We start from the raw sequence: 18,364 nt of genomic DNA, 5'->3' as shown, positions 1-18,364 counted from the left end.
TCGGAATGCATGCGTCCCTGCCACTGGGAAGGTCCCGGCCGGGCTCGCAGGGTATCGGGTGTCCGTACACTGCTGCGAGACACCTTGGGACGTCAGTCCTTTAGGACGTTAGGGGTCTAGTATCTGAAGGGTCTAGTTATAAAGGGTCTTCTTTAAAATAATAGCAGCGTTATACCCACGTTAACCCGAAGGAAACCAGAAGGCAAAGCACAAACCATCATTACTGCTGAAGGACTGCATTATATCCAAAAATTCAGGAACATCATGTGGCCTCAACTCACCTTTGCCATGAGTGGACCAGGCCCACCACCCCTAAGGCTGAGAACACCTGGACTACCCCTCATGGTGAGCATGGAGCTGTGAGGGGAAGCAGCAGGGTCAGCCTATGCACCAACACTTCACCCATCAATCCCTTGTAAAAGTGTCAGTCCCCTGCAAATGTGTGTTCATGTCTTTTCTCCCCCCCCCCCCCCCCCTCCTCTCCTGCAGCACACATCAACCCCACCATGTGCGTTTTCCTGTATTGTGTACCTCCACAGATTGCACACCCTGCCAGCGCTGACCTATGCAGTGCACCAAGCTGGTTGCCTCAGATGGTATCTCCGCGGACAGGATGTGGATCACGTGGATGTTTCTGTGCAGGGTTTATCATACTACTACAGAAGTATTTGCTTTCCAGTACATGCATTGGGTCCTTGTATGGCTCGCCCCTTACAGTGTAACCTTCGTAGTGCACCCTCCATGGCTGCCTCATCTGGTGCACTTATGAATGGGATGAAAAATACATGGACCTGAGTATACATTGAAATCATCCATTTTGGGTAGTTTCTTTTAGGGGTAATCTATTTCACCCTGGGTATTCCTACGCAGAGCGCCTAAAATGGCTGCCGCACTTGGTACCTTGTCAGGGTGGAGTACACAACCCATGGAAGTTATTATCCAAAATGCTGCACCACTCCTGCATTATGCTTACTGTGTGCTCAAGGGCTTTTGTCTGTGACATGTCTGTTACTGTACCTCCAACATCCTCTGTATTATGTGCATTGTTTTTTTTAATGTCTGTAAGCGCCTTGAGTCCTGCTGGAGAAAGTGCGCTATATAAATTTTACTTACTTACTTAGAGTGTTGTACTTTTTATTTTACCTTATATCTTTTGAAAACTATATGGCATGTCCATTCTAGCATGCACAATGTATATGTTGCTAATGTGATGTTAATTACACCTTTATATTGCTATATTGTGTAATTGCATAATCTTTGTTATAAGTATGGAGAATTGCTTTCTGCATTTCAGTACCAAGAGTTACCGGTGTGGTCCAATAAACAAAAGTCTCTTCTTTAAAGAGACAATTACTATTTGCTATAAATAGTAATTAGTCATAAAAGTGTGCCCTAAATGACAGTAGAAAGGTGCAGAATTCTATATGCAGCAGCACTATGGTAGGAAGTACTAATGCAGCGGTTCTCAAACTGTGGGTCCTGACCTTCTCAGCATGGGGTCACGACTCCATGTTGCTGACCGTCAGGCTGATGACTTTTCTGATCTCAGTCAGTGATTTAAGGAGTTGTTCAATTGTTTGTTATTTTAGACTCCTCCCATCAGTTTGTGCCTCCACAATGCTGCCATGTATGTGCTGTCTGCTTCCTACACATGTCAAGTGATGACCTTCTGCAGTAACTTGCTGGGGTCTTGTCATTTTTATTGTCTGATGGGGTACCAGAGCAAAATAGTTTGAGTACCCCTGTACTAATGTATATGAATCAGCATAAAAGTACAATCCAGGTATAATGCTTTGATTTCCAACTGATGTGAATCAATCTGTTACACCCAGGTTTAACTCATCTGCCAGAGATCCACACTACAATACCTTGCTGATCTCTTTCAGAAGAGCACACACACCCTATTATACAGGGGTAGCCAACTCCAGTCCTTGAGAGCTACCAACAGTTCACATTTTCCAGCTCACCTTGCAGGTAAACAGGTGCACTCATTACTGACTGACATTTAAAAAGAACTACAGGTGGAGCGAATTACTTCACTTGTGATTCTGGGGGTAATTTTGGTTCACTCTCTGACAAAATCCTTCTTAGATGGACAAAACCATGTGCACTGCAGGGGGGCAGATGTAAAATGTGCAGAGAGAATTTGATTTGGGTGAGTTCTTTTGTTTCTATGCAGGGAAAATACTGACTGCTTTATTTTTACACTGCAATATAGATGTCACTTTGAAGTAAAACCCCACCCAAATCTAATTCTCTCTGCACAAGTAACATCTGCCCCACCTGCAGTGCACATGGTTTTGTCCATCTAAGAAGGATTTTGTCAGAAAGAGAATAACCCCCTCTGTGAGGAGACCTGGAAAACGTTAACTGTTGGTAGCTCTCGAGGACTGGAGTTGGCTACCCCTGCCCTATTACATGTATCATGTGGGAGATATATATATATATATATATATCAGACCAACTTTCCTTAAACCATCCAACCGAACAACTGTCAACCAAAACACCACCCCACACACCTAACCCACTTTTTTATTTCAGACCAGCCAACTGCTTTTCAACTTGGTATGTCACAGACATTGGTTACTGGCACCCCACACACACACACACACACACACACAAACGCTGCTTATCCAGATGCTCACTCCTTGACCACCCAGAGTGCCTTACACCATCTGCTGGACCAACCGAGTATTTCCCAGATCCCGGGTTTACAACCAGGCACCTAAACATCACTTTGGAGGAAAGCCACCTCTATAATTCTTGGAGGAACGCCACCACCAATTAAATTGGAGGAAGCATCTAAAAAGGGATGCTACTACGCCATCCATTACTCGGACCAACTGTTTTGGGCCCAAAAAGAGGGACACTGCACTCATTGAGGCGACGTTATCCAACAACTTTTTATTATTCTGGATGCAGCTTTTTTCGCAAAATCTTTACGCTCAGTTCTGTGCTTTTTACTGATTATTATTGTGTAAACTTTTTTATTCTGCCGCTTTAAAAAAAATTGGTGATTTCTCACCGAATCTCTTACTTTATAGATATCTAGTGAAGCAGGATTTGGAGCACTGGTAGTCACTTGACTTTCTCCACAATTGTGTCCACAAAAGTGTGTGATGGCTCTGCTGGGCAGATCAGACTGGCAGGTATGTACGCTGCACTCAGTAGAACTTATTTTTATTAGATTTACTAAGCTGCTGCTTTTTGGGGTTTGATTACTAGGGCTTTAACATTTCAAGGTCAAAGCCACTGCTCCTAATACATAGGCTATACACTGCCACCCAATGTAGATGTATCCCTGCTTCTTAATGCATAGACTGGACCCAGACTTTGCACTTCTTCCAAATTTGGAGAACTCAAAGTAGATTTCAAGCCTCCTCCTCATGTACAATTATCAGGATACCACTTATCTGTTCTTAATTTGCCACAAATCTTTCATTACCACATAATAAGCAGACTTTAAAGCAGGGGTTCCCAATTTTGTTTCTCTTCCATACCTCTTGATAAGGCTTTTCAAATATGAGTACCTTCTCCTCTGATAACTCCGCCCCATCCATCCTCCAGTGAGCGGTATGCGTGACTTTATATTAAGCCCAGGAGTAGTGTGCGATCAGGAATTGGGTCCCTCTGAATCTGAATGCTGGCTGTGTACTGTCTCCGGGGTTCCTGCTAACTTTAATGCCTGTAGGATAAATGCCGCTGCCTTCATCATCAATGTGAGTGCGGGGCAGATGTTCGCTGATGTGATAGTCTTCACCCACTGTTAGGAGGACGGACGCTGTTTATCTATCTGAGGGCAGCATGGGTAGCTCCCATTGGATGGCTGGTTGGGCAAAAGCACGAGGAGACGCTGAGGAGACTGCAGATGGAACCTGAAGTGATGAGATGCGGTTCACCTCCACAGCAACAGAAGACTTGTTCCGCCATCGGGAGACTTCTATTATTCTCAAGTACCCCCAAGTGGTCCCACTGGACACATACCTCCTCATAATACACAGGGCATCGGGACACACCTATCACCCCTTCCTTACACAAAAGGACACTACTTCTCACTTCCTCCTTACACAAAGGACACATACCTCTCACCTCCTCCTTATACTCAACGAGGACACGACCTCTAGCCTTTCTCTTTAAATCAGAGCCTTACAAGAGGAATTCCCTTACCAGATGAAATAACAGGTTTGTTTGTAGGTAAATGTATGGAAGGTTTGGGAACAATATCCTTTTGAGAGAAACAATAATAAACAGTCAGTGACTCTCCATATGATCATAGACATCCAGGGCAAGTCGGGGCAGGAGTCTGTAATAGAAAATCCTGTGTATCCGACTCGTAACCTGGTAACGTTAATTCCACCAAAGCATTACCATATCGTTCGGTCATGTACTAATGATATAAATAGCTAAGAAAAGGTGGATGGGTAACACCTGCCAGTTGTTCACACCTTTATAGCATAGTGCACATGGATGCTTTCCAGACTATCTCTGTCCCAGCTTCAGACGCGCCCATGGCTATTACAGTATGTACAGTATACCATTGCTGGAACGTACAGCACTTTCACAAACCTCACAGCCTGTAATGAGAGCCTAAAACGCTCCGTGGGACTGTGTCAGCTGGAGTAACATACAATACTAATGGAATTGCGTTAGAAATCATCATGCACTTTACACACAAAAACCTCTAGAGAAACAAGTGTTATAAGATACCACATATAATTCTAATGTAGAGTACAGTATACCCACGATTTACTACAGGTAAAACTGGCATACAACTGTTCTGATACAAATGTGATAACAGCTCGCCTACACAGATCACACTTGCAATGCAACTGCCAAAAGTTGTCACTGGTTTATTTTTATTATTTTTTTATGGATCATTACCACACATTCCTGGCATTCCAATGAGCTCTGGCTTTGCCTCCCACTAACTACGGAAATTCCGTCTAATCACCAGTATTTTCGTCATCCGGGCCTCCACGTTCCCCCAACCACCCCCACCCCTCTTACTGCATGCACATATTTATTTCTTATATAGCGCAGTAGATTCTGTTGCGCTTTACAATAGTAGACAGTGATAAAACAAACTGGGTAACAACAGACAGACTTGGAGGTAAGAGGGCCCTGCTGCAAGCTTACAGTCTATAGGGATATAGAAGGGAAACACAAGGACAGGCACCAGTAATAGCATAGCAGTCCCACCAAGTTACAGGTCCAGAAGGGAAGCTATATAATACATAAGTGCCTCAGAGGGTTATGCGTGTAGAACTTAAATATGATAGGCTTGCCGGAAGAGGTGAGTTTTCAGGGAACACTTGAAAGTTTGGATGCTAGCGGAGAGTGTTAAGGCCCCCATACATTAGTCCGACTTGTCCTAGGGACAAGTCGGACCTGATTTCACCCTGCAGCTCCCCGGGAGGGGGACACGCGTTTAGGCACTTGATGTGCCAAGGTTTGCATATGATAAATTGCATGGATTTATCATATGCAGTCCCCGGGGAGCTGCAGGAGGAGGGAGCCATGCGGGGGACATCAGCGGGCGGGGGATGCCGGCTAATAGAGAGCCGAGCAGGGGGAGGCTGCATAGGGAGCCGGGCAGGAGGAGGCTGTTGCGGTGGGGTGACAGCGGGAACAGGGCGCCGGGCAGGGAGGATGACGCATGCTGGCTGCCGGGCAGCGGCGGGAGCCGGCCTGGGAGGAACAGATAATTTGGGAAAAAAAAGCCCATACAGATGACTAGCAAGCCATTGATTGGCTGAGACCTCTCTCAGCCAATCAGCGATTGGCTGAGAGAGGTCTCAGACAATCAATGGCTTGCTAGTCATCTGTATGGGTTTTTTTTTTTTAAAGTTATCTGTGTTCCTCCCGGCTCCCGCCACAGCCAGGCAGCCAGCGTCATCCTCCCTGCCCGGCGCCCTGCTCCCGCTGTCACCCCACCACAACAGCTTCAAGTGCCTCCTGCACGGCTCCCTATGCAGCCTCCCCCTGCTCGGCTCTCTATAGCCGGCATCCCCCGCCCGCTGTCATCCCCCGCACGGCTCCGGGGCTGGGCTGCACATAAGATTTAGCAAATCTTATGTGCAGCCCGTCTGACCTCCCGACCCCACGGGACCGCGCATCGGATCAGAGGGGGTGTCTGCAAGTGCGATTTGGGCTGATTTCACGGCCCGATTCATCCGAATCGGGTGAAATCGTGCCCAAATCGCATAGTGTATGGGGCCTTTATTGTGCGTGGAAGGGCATTCCATAGGATGGGAGCAGCCCAATGAAAGTCCTGTAATAGAGAATGGGAGCTAGTGATCTGTGCAGAAGAGACACAGATCTTGTGCAGAGCGGGCATATGGGCATCACATCCAGGACCCAGGGCATGTGACCCATGACCCCCCCACACACACCTTTTCCCCCAGTTTCCTGCAGATATGAAACCCAAGATAACCACCCAGCACGAACGGTGCAAATGCCTATAAAAAAAAGGGATTACAATTACATTTCCATTCGCTGCCCAGGACACGATGTATCCTTAATGCGGATTCAGTATTGAATCCCGGCGGTCGGGATCCCGGCGTTCAGAATCCCGACACCGGAATCCCGACAGCCGAAATGCCGACAAGGGGGGGGGGACGTGGATCGCCCCCCCCTTGCGGGCTCGCTGCGCTCGCCACGCAGCGGGCCCGGTGCCTCGCTACGCTCGGCACACTAATTTATTCTCCCTCCAGGGGTGTCGTGGACACCCCAGGAGGGAGAATGTGTCGGCATTTCGGCGGTCGGGATTCCGGCGTCGGGATTCTGAACGCCGGGATCCCGACCGCCGGGATTTTAACTGCATCCCCTTAATGCAGCAGTAACAATCTCCGGATCCGATTTGGGACCGGGACCGCACATAGGATCAGAAGTAAAGGATATAAGATATAACATTTTTCACATGATTTATTGACCCGATGGGATGAAATCGCATGAAAGTCCATAATGTACTAGTGTAACAGTACTGTTATTTATGATATCCATGCTTGTGCATAGATGGTTAATAGATAGATAGATGGTTAAATCAAAATAACTGAGGTACTTACCTGTGTTCAAGTTAGCAATACCGAAAAACCTGGCCTGCTAGTGTGCCTTGTGAACTGTGGATGGCAACCTATGCTCTACAGAGGCTAAAATCAATTTATCAAGCGTTATTTAGGTGGCCTGGCCTGTTAATGGACCCCTTCACCAGCTGCATTAGGTTTGTGAGGTTCCAAGCGGTCAGGATTGACAAAACGGCTGAGGAACTATATTTTGCATCGCTGTAATAAATACAAGGCATTATGCAAAACATACTTTTCAAATCCACTTTAATGTCAGAAATAATCTAGCAGGTAAAGTCAATATTAAAAGCTAATCATAAAAAAGAAAAATGAAGAGAAAACGTGTTTCCAATTGTATTAGTAAAGCTGGAGTACTGCACTTTAGACAATGGTGGCATATCTTTGTACAGACAGCAGGATTACAGTATCGTAAATACATTTTTCCTTTGGGCGTGATAGCTTCGTTCATTCATTCTTTGTGCATAGTTAAAGGATAATGCTTAACCGCCAGGCACTCCTGTGTGACCTAGTGTATGGTTAGTGCTGACAAACAGCAAAAAAGATTCTACACCATTCTGCTCTACAGAAAGAAAATTTGGTGCATGGGGTAGTGACAGATTTTATTCCACTGTAAACTCTTTTAATCAACATTTTTTTGTTTGTTGTTGAACCAATATTTTGACACCCCCCCCACCCCATGTTAATGCACATGGACTCCATAAAGATGCATACATTTAAATTATTTGACATACCTGTATATTTTAATCCATGTCAACCTGCTCTCCACAGACAATTGGATTATGAAGGGCTCTTCTTTGAGGTTGGGGTCATGGCTGTCCCTCAGGAAATGTCCTCATGATGGAGAGTGACTGGGCTGAGGTTGAAAAATGTAACTGTGAAATACTGTATATGTACTGTACAGTAAAAATTTCTATTGTTCCATTTAGAACCAATTCTCTACAGCTGGGTACACACTGTACTATATGCCACCTGGTTGGATTTATGGGACTGGCATATCGCTCAGGACATATGTGCGCTCCTGCGGACACTTGCGACAGAGCTAGTTTTAATGTGCTGTACATCAAACCTAGCGACAGTAATATCATAGAGAGATGTACTAAGCTTCAAAATGTGATAAACTGGAGAGTGATAAACTCCCAACAATCATTATTCAAACCTAGTTTGTAGCATGGCAGTTAGAACCTGATCCAGCAATCAAATATAGCACGGGGTGGCAAACCGGCCATTGAAATCTACAAACGGTCCAAGTTTTCCCAAATCACCTAGTGGGTGCACAGCTGCAGTCATTACAAACATGCATGCTTTCCAGCTTCTGTGGAACTAAAAATCCCAGCATGCCCTGCCACAGTTTCAGCATGCCCCAATAGGAAATCTGTGGCATGCTTGGATGTGTAGTTCCACAGATGTTAGAGGGATTTAATGGTAAGAGCGAAACCATGCACGTTTGTCCATCAGCAGAAGGAGGTACATTCAAAAGGGATGTGTTGAAGCATGCCTACAATCTATCAACCACCAGTACTACCTTTCTACAGAACACAGCTACCTCACATGTGGCACATCCACTAAAGAAATGTAACCAGACACAACTGAAGGGGAGATGTATGTAATGTAAATAGGGATTTCGCTTCTCCCCCATGTAATAATAAAGTGGTTACTGGCAAATGCTGCGGGAGCGATCTGCAAAATGGGCGCGCTGCTATCCTTCCTAAGAATTTAGAAATGGTCAGTGGCTTTGACTGTTCCAAGTGCAGCAGCCAGTGACGCAACGATGGAGGGTGCATGGGATGCAGCTGCTATGGAGCCTGGCGGCTTTTTTTTTTTTTGGGGGGGGGGGGGGGGGGGGGGAGTGCAAGACCACTGCACCTTTTTAAATTATATATATATATATATATATATATATATATATATATATATATATATATATATATATATATATATATATATATATCCAGATAGATCCGGCACTCCCACTGTAATACAGGACTTGCTCCGGTGCCTTCCCAGGGGGGATACCCCAAATGCACAGTACAGCAGCTCACCAACAAGCAGGGGCGTCACTCGGAGACTTCAAACAGTGATTTCTTTATTCAGCAAGCATGAATCCAACAATTGTTTCGAGCCTACAAGCTCGTCCTCAGGGATAGCACACAAGTGTACAATGAAGGGTATAAATACCTATAGTGGCTCCTCCTCCACCATTAATCATACAAAAACAAGCATAAAACAATCTCACCTGTGCATGAAGATGCGCCAGTTCGTCCACTCTCCCCGTCAGCCACGCGTGCATGTCGCGGCGTGTGACGTCACCAGCCTCCGCCCTTGTTAGGGGCGCTGCTAGGTAACATCTCTCACGTCGCGGCTACACACAGCGTGCCAGCGTAGGGTTCCGTGCGCGTCATGGCGTGTGTCGTCACCCGCCCACCACCATCTATGATGGGGTTGCTAGGCAACTCACAAGACGCCACTACGCCTCACCGTTCCCTTAATGGAGAGGACAGACTGGTACATAAAATCTAGTTAAAGTGCAAGTGCATAATAAAGTGCAATGTGGACACATCTACCATATGATTAAAAAAACATATGTTTTTTTAATCATATGGTAGATGTGTCCACATTGCACTTTATTATGCACTTGCACTTTAACTAGATTTTATGTACCAGTCTGTCCTCTCCATTAAGGGAACGGTGAGGCGTAGTGGCGTCTTGTGAGTTGCCTAGCAACCCCATCATAGATGGTGGTGGGCGGGTGACGACACACGCCATGACGCGCACGGAACCCTACGCTGGCACGCTGTGTGTAGCCGCGACGTGAGAGATGTTACCTAGCAGCGCCCCTAACAAGGGCGGAGGCTGGTGACGTCACACGCCGCGACATGCACGCGTGGCTGACGGGGAGAGTGGACGAACTGGCGCATCTTCATGCACAGGTGAGATTGTTTTATGCTTGTTTTTGTATGATTAATGGTGGAGGAGGAGCCACTATAGGTATTTATACCCTTCATTGTACACTTGTGTGCTATCCCTGAGGACGAGCTTGTAGGCTCGAAACAATTGTTGGATTCATGCTTTGCTGAATAAAGAAATCACTGTTTGAAGTCTCCGAGTGACGCCCCTGCTTGTTGGTGAGCTGCTGTACTGTGTATATATATATATATATATATATATATATATATATATATATATATTTTTTCCATTTTTCTTATTTTTAATTGGTACTATGGTACGCAGGGTTTGTGGACAGCAGGAGGAGGCAGGCGGAGCTGCCTTTACGTGTGTCCAGAACCGCTTTTTGAACCTGGAAGTGTAGCTGCAGTAGCTGTGTGGCTGATGGGCATGGACTAATTGTGCACAGTCCCACCGACAGTGAGATTCCCTCTCCAGGGACCCTTTATTTGTTGTGTTGGCGGCACCCGGCTTGGTTGGAACTCCACAGCCTTTCTCAGGGTCTGCCCACATGTTTGTCGTCGATGGGGCAATAATTGGTAACCGCAAACATGACTGACGCATTTCTCCACCTCTTACAGATCGTCGGCTTCCGCAGAGAGTCAGTTATCTGGAGAAGCCGCTGATCTGTAAGAGGTGGAGAAATGCGTCAGTCTTATTTTCTGGTACCAGTTATTGCCTCAGTGACAACTAACACGTGGACGGACCCTGAGAAAGGCTGTGGAGTGGTAACTGAGCCGGGTGCAGCCAACACAACAAATAAAGCATCCCTGGAGTGGCTTCACATTCTCTCTTTTGCCAATCTGGCTGAGGCCAGCATCCTCTTTCCCTGCTAAAGGAGTCGTAACTATATTACAGGAGACTACTAACCAATGTCAGTCCTGATTAACCACTAACCCTGATGTTTGCTTCATCTAAATGAAATTGATTGCATGCATGTTTCCTAAGAAACCCCGCTTTATATGATATGCACAGTGGCATAACAATAGCCCCGCAGACCCCGCAATGGCGGGGAGGCACTGTATAGGTGTGGGCGCCGGGGTCTGCGGGGCTATTGTAATGCCGCCTGCCGGGAGCTCACCTGTGATCGGAGCCCGGGACCCGCAGAAGATTTGTCTGTGGTCCCGGCTTCCATGTACCCTCCTGGCTTCTGCTTCTAATCTAAACGGACTATAACAAAATGTCCACCCCCATACAGCAGAAAAGTGTCTGCTGCATGGGGGCAGACATTTTGTGATGGTCCGTTAGCATTAAGACACTGGAGCAAGGAGCGGACAGGGGAGCCAGGACCACAGAGTTTTTCACAATTTTTTTTAAACTGACTTGTTCATAGTTTACCATACAAGTAGACACAGAGTTAGATTATAAAAGTGTGCCACACGCAGCGAGGCATGTGAGGGGATGCAGTCCACATATATGGTGTCCATGTCAATCTTTGAAAAACTCATGTTGACCTCTTAGCATGTCGATCTTTGTTTGTGTTGACCTTTTCACCATGTCATTCTCATGCATGTCAACCTTTTCCTTGTGTTAACATTTTGACACTTTCGTCCTAATGAGCCACACCCACTTTATATGTACTGTATAGTATAGTGAATGGTTCTGTAATACCCTTTCACACTTGCAATAATATCCCGGGTTTTTGCACATGAACGCGCATCAACCTGGGATTTAGCTCAGTGTGAAAAGGTCTTGAAGGTACTTGTTTCCTAGAACGGCGCCCACGATTTCCATCGTATGGGCTCCTAAAAATGTCATTGCAACGCATCCCCCTGGAATGCGATCCGATTTTTAATTGTACAAGCACCCATGCCATGAGATGTGATGGGTGCTTACAATGAGATGTAACCCCCAGTATCCACGCTATCCCGAGGTGCGGTGAGCGCAGCGGTATGCGTCCTCCGACCGCTACATACCCCCACTATCCACGTCGGCGTGGAGTCGATTTTAGATAGTGGCGAGCGCAGCGAGCCACCGAGCCCAAAGCGCAGCGAGCGGTCGCGGAATACATGTGAAGTAATCCGCGTCCCCTCGCCACACTATCTAAAATCAACTCCACGCTGACGTGGATAGTGGGGATATGAAAAGGTCGGAGGACGCGCACCACTGCGCTCACCACGCTTCAGGATGGCGTGGATACTGGGGGTTACATCTCATTGTAAGCACCCACACATCTCATGGCATGGGTGCTTGTACAATTAAAAATCGCATCGCATCCCATTTTCTGGCATGCGATGCTATGCGATATTTAATTGTACAAGCATCGCATCGCACACATCGCAGACCTCTAAATAAGGTACACGATGGCATGCGATGGGCGCCGTGGTAGGAAACAAGTACCGTCTTGAAAGAATATCCCGGGATGAAAATCCCGGGATTTCTACCCAGGTCCTGGCCTGGGTATATTCCGGAATCAACCCGGGATGCGGTCAGTGTGAATGCTGTGACCCGGGATTGGGTACATGGGACTTTAAATAAAGCTGCTGATTGGAGCTTTCTTGGGCTCTCCAATGCTGATGTCATCTTTCAGAGCCCTGGAATCCATTTCTAATGACATGCATATGTATTTGCAGGGATTTCCCGGGATCAGTGTGAATGGGGCTGTCCCGGGTCGATCCCAGGTCTGAGTGCAGTGTGCAAGGGTACATTCCCAGAAAGCATCCGGGAACACATTCCCGGGTATGACCCGGCTCTGCGAGTGTGAAAGGGGTATAAATGGTACAATAGAGCAGTTGTCAGGGAACTCGGTCCTCATTACCCCACACAGTGCATGTTTTGCTGGTACCCCAGCAGGTGCACAGGTGTACTAATTACTCACAGACACATTTTATAAGGTCCGCAGATGGAGTTAATTATTTCACTTGTGATTCTGGGTCTTATTCTAGTTCACTCTTTCTGACAAAATCCTTCTTAGATGGACAAAACCATGTGCACTGCAGGTGGGGCAGATGTTACTTGTGCAGAGAGAATTAGATTTGGGTGGGGTTTTACTTCAAAGTGAGATCTATATTGCAGTGTAAAAATAAAGCAGCCAGTATTTACCCTGCACAGAAACAAAATAACTCACCCAATCTAATTCTCTCTGCACATGTTCCTTTTCCCCCCTGCCGTGCACATGGTTTTGTCCAAGGATTTTGTCAGAAAGAGCGAACTATAATAAGGCCCTCTGTGAGGAGACCTGCAAAACATGCACTGCGTGTGGTAATGAGGACCGAGTTCCCTGACCACTGCAATAGAGCTTGCAGTTCTGCCCTGGGTTTTCTCACAATGGGATAAAAGTGTGATTCTGCTTCTCCCATACATATGGGCAAAAACTTGGCCGGCATTAGCTAAATCCACATGCCTTTATTATTTATTTAGTCAGCTGATTCCACTGCGCTTTACAGTTGAAGACAGTGATAGAACAAACTGGGTAACAACAGACAGACATGGAGGTAGGAGGGCCCTGCTGCAAGCTCACAATCTATAATCTTTTATACAGCAGTTCCTTTATTTTGTTCAGGTTACTGCAATTGAAAAACAAGCAGAACCCCCCTCGTTATCACACTGGGACAAGGTGCCAGGTAGCGTTGTATGTGTTTTAACATTCACGTGACCAACACATGATAAATACATGACAAGTATGGCTGATATTTGCGATTTCCATGCATGTCCCAGGTCTTTACCTCAAAACACCAATATATATGTTTGTTATATCTTATATGAAAAGATCCCATAAATATCATATTGTAATAATTAGAGGGGAAAAAAAAATATATGAAGCAAACATTTTCAGCACAGGAAACAGTGTGTGTGTGGTTCTAAAACAGGAGATATGCACAGCACACAGTACAATAAGTGATGCCTGTAATGGGAAGGTAGCTATACTCAGGCCTACATACCTTACCTGTAACCTCCTCATGGAACCAGAGCATGCAGTGCACAATTACAGGCTGCCTGCCTTCCTGCCCAGAACACTAGCCCCACCTCTTCCTATAGAGGAAACCCCAATAGGAAAGTGGTACTATGCCCCCATGCTGTCTGAAGGCTACCAACTTCTGCATCTTTTATATGTAATGTATGTTTTTGCAATTTGTTACTTGGTTATACCCTGATGCATACCTCGCATAAAGTAAGAGTCCAGAAACAGAGCATTGTGCCCCTCCTGGAGAGGGTCATGTTGAGAGGTACGTATGTATATGTGTATATATATCATGGTTGCCTACCTGACACTAGACCTATATATATGTTGGCAGCAAGTGAAACGACATCTCTTTCTCAGGCAATCATGTACAATTAGCTGCCTTACTAGTTTCGGTACTTGTTTCCTAGCTCGGCGCCCATCGCATCGTATACCATAAGCCTTACAATGGTATGCGATGCGACGTGATGGCACCCGATGTTATACAATTTTTAAATCGTATATGGCATACAATGCCATACAATGTGATGGTATACGATTTTAAATTGTATAAGCACCCTAATAGTTGCTATCAATGTTAAATGGCCCCCTATAAGATTATTAATTGTATAAGCACCCTAATGGGTGCTTTCAATGTTAAATGGCCCCCCTATAAGATTATTAATTGTATAAGCACCGTAATGGGTGCTTACAATGTTAAAAAGCATCCCCACGACACCCCCACTATCAATGCCAACCTCGAAGAGTGGCGAGCGCAGCGAGCCCGTGAGGGGCGGCGGTACGCGTCCTCCGACCTTTTCATACCCCCACCATCCGCGTCGGCGTGGAGTTGATTTTATATAGTGTGGCGAGCGCAGCGAGCCCGAAGTGTGGCGAGGGGACGCGGAATACATGTAAAGTAATACACGTCCACTCGCCACACTATATCAAAAAAGTTGATAGTGGGGGTGCATTTAACATTGTAAGCATCCATTAGGGTGCTTATACAATTAAAAATCCTATAGGGGACCATTTAACATTGAAAAAACCCATTAGGGTGCTTATACAATTTAAAATCGCTTCGCATGCGGGTATATGGCATGCGATGCGATACAATGTATAAGATGCCATACGACTGAATATCGTAGGCGCCGTGCTAGGAAACAAGTACCCTAGTTTTCAAAGCATTTGCTTCGAGCGAGCTTACTGATAGATAGATAGATAGATACATTATATCATGGTTGCCTACCTGACCCTCTCCTTCACAGAGAAATTGCTCTGTTCCTGGTAATGTATGATTGTCATCACCTGTGGTGAAACACCTTTCTTATCAATTACCTAGCTCCCCACAGGTGCTGGCAATCGTACATTTCCAGGAACAGAGCATTTTCTCCCTGACGGAGAGGGTCAGGTAGGCAACCATGGCGATGCACCAGCGATGTGTGCTGAGTGATCTGTGCTGACCAGTGTTCTCTAGTGAGAACACTGGCAATCATGCGGGATGGCCTCACACATGCATATGGGCCGTATGCATGCTCAGTCATTCAATTACCACCCAGCCTGCGAAATATGCAGCCATGTGATCAGGTCTAAATAACCCCCTATTTCTAGGTCGACATTGAAAAGGTTGACACATGAGAAGGTCGATACATGAAAAGGTCGACATGAGTTTTCACTATTTTATTTAAATTTGTGGGGACTTTTTAAGGCTTTTTCATCCACATGGTCATGGGAATGGTAAGATTGCTGAGCCTAAGCTTAAGCATGCATGTCCAAACTATGGCCCTCCAGCTGTTGAGTCCCATCATGCTTTGCCACAGTTTTGCTATTAGTGAATGTTAGAACTATGGCAAGGCATGCTGGGATGTGTAGTTTCATAGCAGCTGGTGGGCCACATTTTGGACATGCCTGGCCTAAAGCATGGTGAGCAAAGCGAGGTTACGCATTACACTAAATGTGGGTCCATATGCAGAGGTGTCGACAATAACACACAAAAAAAAACATGATAACTCATGTTGATCTTTTCATATATCGACCTTTTGTACCAGTCGACTTTCTGACTGTTGACCTTTTGGTCTATGACTTTTGACTATCTACTTAGACATTGTGGGTGAGATTTAATAGGATGAGAGATTCAAAAAGTGAGAGATTTGGTAAGAAATCTCCAGTTTTTTTAAAGCGGCAATCATTTACTCTGCAAAAACCAGTTTGATTTTAAAGTGTAAATGATTGCCGCTTTAAAAAAACTAGAGATTTCTTCCCAAATCTCTCACTTTCTGAATATCTCATCCTATTAAATCTCACCCTGTATGTGAGCTATACCACACCCCAGTTTTTATAGGAACTCATCAGTGAGGTTGTTCCAAACATCCTGGAGAACTAACAACAGAACTTGTGGATGTAGATTTATTCATATTCTTCTGTCTATTCGGTCGGGATGTATCGCCGCCCGGCCGCGGGATGTGGTCATTTGGTCTACAGCATTATGGTTGACAGTCATTAGGTCGACACCATTAGGTCAACATGGGTCTAGGTCGACAGGTCATTAGTTTGACAGTGTCTAGGTCGACAGTCAAAAGGTCAACATGGGTTTTTCACTGTTTTTTGAGCCAACATGTGCCGTCAGGCAGTATTTCATGCCTTACCATCCACTAGGGCGTGGTGGGAGAATAAAATAGTGTGCCGAGCGCAGCGAGGGGATGCGGTGCACTTTAAACTGTGTCCATGTCGACTGTGTTGACAATAAGGTAAAAAAAACAGTGAAAAACCCCATGTCGACCTTTTCACTGTCAAGACTGTCTAGACATTGTCGAACTAACGATCTGTCAAACGAATGACCTTTCGACCTAGAACCATGTTGACTGTTTCCCATGTCGACCTAGACCCATGTCGACCTTTTCCCATGTCGACCTAATGGTTACGACCTAATGACTGTCGACCATCATGCTGTAGAACGAATGATCCACCCCACTTCTCTGCTCTCCCACCACACAGGTGTTTCTCTGTCTGTGTGTAATCGTCCGTGTGTCTGCATGTAATTGTCCAAGTGTCCATGTGTCAGTGTTAGTCTGTTGTCAGCATCTGTAACTTTCTCTGTATGTTAGCATCTGTGTGTCAGCACCTATCAGTGTCAGCATCCATCTGCCAGTGTGTCAGCATTTGTAAGTGTGTAAGAGCCTGACCGTGTGTGTCAGACTCCTGTTTGTGTGTCAGACTCCGTTTGTCAGTCTTTCCGCACGTCTGTGTTTGTGTATCTGTATCAGCATCCATCTGTCAGTCTGTCCATGTGTTGTCAATGGGCAGTATTCAATGTGAATACCAGTGAGGTGCAGCGAATCCTGTTTAGGATTCGCTGCACATTCGCCACGTTCCGGAGCCTCGCCGGCTCCGGTATTCAACGAGTCAGGGGCTCGCTGCCCCTGACTGGCGAATATGAGCTCCTGCGGCGAACGCCGCAGGGAGCCTGAGGACGGTGGCAGGCAGGGAGATGGAAGTCTACCTGCCTGCCCCAGAACGTTTGTGGGGGGGAGGTGGGCTCCCGGGTGCCAGGCAGCACAGGCTGCCCCCCGGGGGTGCTAGCAGGGGACCGGGTATATTCACTACACCTGATCGTGCATATGTAACGATCGGGTGCAGTGAATATATGAATATCTAATGAGCGGCTCGGCTCCGGCGCCCCCTGCTGGCTGCTGTGTAAAAAAATAAAATAAAATTAAATTAAATATATATTCATGTGCTTACAGCACATGAATAAAAATAGCATGCCCCTCCTCAGAATAAAATTCCTGATTTTTTTACACCAAATGTAAAAAACAAAACACTTTATTTTAAAAGTTCACATTCCACTTCACCATAAAAAGATAGCGATTGCTACTCGGTGAATCATGGCGAAAAAAACCTTGAAATGTATTCGCCATCTGGTCATTGAATAGGGTGATTCACCGTTTTAGTCAAAAATTCGCCAAACAGCACAAATTCGCCATAAAAACATGGCGAATCAGGCTCATTGAATACCGCCCTATGTGTCATCATCTGTCTGTGTGTCAGTCTTTGTCTATCCGTGTGTCAACAACAGTCTACCAGTGTACCATTCTGTCAGGGTGTGAATCTGTCCACGTGTCTGTGTGTCAGTCTGCATGTCTGTCAGCTTCTATTTGTGTCAGCATCTGTGTGAAAAGGCCTTCATACACTTGATAAATCGTATGTGCAGCTGTCAGGTGCACATCGCAGTTGCTTTTTTAGCACCCGCAATGTATTGCATCCGACTTCCCTTGAACTCCCCCGGCAGCTCCCCGGGAGTTCTTTTTAACATGCGATAGATTGCATGTAAATAATGCCACAACAAGTGTCAAGTTGAATGAAGGAGTCTCGGGGAGCTGCCCGGAAGTTCAAGCGAAAACTGGTCCAACTTGTGCCTCAGATAAATCAAACCAGTGTATGGGGGCCTAAGCGCCTGTCT

The 18,364-nt window shown here is 46.0% G+C and overlaps 1 protein-coding gene across 3 annotated transcripts in view; it reads right to left on the bottom strand.

Annotated features, from left to right (window-relative positions):
- The window catches only part of PAQR5 (progestin and adipoQ receptor family member 5), a 61,954-nt gene extending 46,756 nt beyond the window's left edge, over nt 1-15,198 (bottom strand). For 2 of the 3 annotated variants that reach the window (XM_083184407.1, XM_083184412.1), the window contains exons 1-2: nt 13,912-14,036; nt 7,814-7,935 (exon numbers count right to left, since the gene is read on the bottom strand). The gene's annotated coding sequence lies outside the window, so the exon portion shown is untranslated. Of the gene's footprint in view, nt 1-7,813; nt 7,936-13,911; nt 14,037-15,154 lie in introns of those variants that run through there. The other variant, XM_083184408.1, reaches the window with a different exon arrangement.
- Between the last annotated feature and the right edge of the window lie 3,166 nt (nt 15,199-18,364).

This window comes from Crinia signifera, chromosome 4 (genome assembly GCF_055691185.1).
Source record: "Crinia signifera chromosome 4, ASM5569118v1, whole genome shotgun sequence".
In the NCBI taxonomy this organism is placed as follows: Eukaryota; Metazoa; Chordata; class Amphibia; order Anura; family Myobatrachidae; genus Crinia; species Crinia signifera.
The sequence above is the reverse complement of the archived record's forward strand: the minus strand, read 5'-3'. Positions and strand labels throughout refer to the sequence as shown.